The sequence below is a fragment of the Protobothrops mucrosquamatus genome, unplaced genomic scaffold (assembly GCF_001527695.2).
Source record: "Protobothrops mucrosquamatus isolate PMUCROS unplaced genomic scaffold, P.Mucros_1.0 scaffold4, whole genome shotgun sequence".
NCBI classification, from domain to species: Eukaryota; Metazoa; Chordata; class Lepidosauria; order Squamata; family Viperidae; genus Protobothrops; species Protobothrops mucrosquamatus.
The window spans coordinates 1,436,302-1,438,023 of record NW_015386391.1 but is presented as its reverse complement, the minus strand read 5'-3'; positions in this window follow the sequence as shown (position 1 = coordinate 1,438,023).

Below are 1,722 nucleotides of genomic sequence, written 5' to 3'. Positions count from 1 at the left end.
GGGCCGGGCGCGCGCACGAGGCGGGGGGCGGCGCGGGGCCCGGGCCACGTCTCCATTGTTGCGCTTGCACATGGCGGGGCGGGGCGGGGGCGGCGTGCCTCGGCTCGTCTTCGCTCGCCCGGCAAGGGCGGGCGGGGGGGCGCGGGAGGGGTAGTGCGCATGAGCGCGCCCGCGAGGCACGCCGGGGCTGGTAGTTCCCACGCGGGCACCACGCGCAGCAGGAGGAGGAGGAGGCGCCGCCGCCCCGGGACCCGTCGGGCGTCGCTGTTCGAGCGGGGCCCTGCTTGGCGAAGCTCGAGGGCGCCCCGTTGCTGCGCCTCCGCCGGGAGCTCCCGCGAAGCGCTTCTGCAAACTTTTGCCGGGCCAAGCCGGGCTGGGGTCCCTCGTGGCGCCGGGACAAAGGGCCCCTCGGAGGCGGCCGCTCCACGGACCCAGCCGCCGCCGCAGCGCCCTGGCCCCTCGGGGCGGGGGACAAGGGTGAGCGGGCGGGGCGCTTCGGACCCGCGCAGAAAGTCTCCGTGCTGGGGGGGGGCTGCCGGGGGGGCGGTTGGGCCAGGCGGGCAGCGCGAGGGCTTTGCGGCCCCTTCGGGCGGGGAGGGTGCGCGGGCTTGGCGCGTTTTCGGCTCTTTGAATGGAGGACTCGCTTTCCCAGAATGCTCCGTCCTGTCCTTTCTCTTTAATCGCGGGCGGGAGCGCGCGCCGGCGCGCGTCACCGGGCCCTCCCTTGCACGTGGTGCGCCGTGCAAGAGCCGGGGGGGGGTGGGCGGGGAGGGTGCGCCCTGCGGGGGGGGCGGCTTTTGTAGGGAGCTGCGTCCCCTCCCGGTTGGCCCCCGCCCGGCTTTCTCCTTTTGCACGGCCACCCGGAACTTTTCGGTCTGCTTCAGATCTTGTAAAAAAGTTGATTGTTCCCCCCCCCCCCGCCAGGCGGAGAGCGCAAAGTCGCCTCTTCCACTTTCGGGCTGAGAGCCCGGCGGTGGCCGCTGCTGCCTCGGAGAAGCCTTTTTGCCGGAACGGTTTGGTTGGGGTGGCGATTCCTTCTTTGGGGGGGGGCTTCACAAATGCCCATGGAGGCGGGATTGGTGAACTCGGACCCGTTGTGAACAAGGCACATTTTCACACGTGCCTTAAGAGCCACTTTGGGGAAAGAGCAGGTTGAAGGGCCTCCAAGCATGTGGAAAAACAGGAGTTGGGGAACTTGGTGCTCAGTATTCGGAGAAAGTATTTTGGATCCCAGATCTAACTTAACCTTTCATAGAGTCTTAATTTCCACCCACAGAGATGCTCGTGAGTAGTTAGATGAATATCCAGCCTTTTTTCCAGAAGACCAAAGAGAAGTACACAACGTGGCTTCCTCCAGTTCTCCTGCACCGCAAGAACCTGATGAGGTAGGTTGGCTGAGGTGGGAGACTGACCCCTAAGCTTCCAGGGCTAAAGTCAGATGTGAAGATGGGTCCCACCTCCCAGTCTTAACTCTGATCAGTTAGGTTGGTCCATGTTGTACAGAAGAAGTGAAGGATCCCATGATGTTCTCTTTCCAAGAGGACCCCTGGTAGAACCTCACGCTCAGCTCCAGCATAATCTTTAAAAAAGGCAATTTTGTTGTCTCCAGATTGAATTTATATGCCACAGGAGTACCTGGGGATGAGCTGGTGGCCTTTTCCATAATTAATGTTGCGTTGTCATTCTTTTCCAAGAATGGGGGGGTCTTATCAATGTATTGCT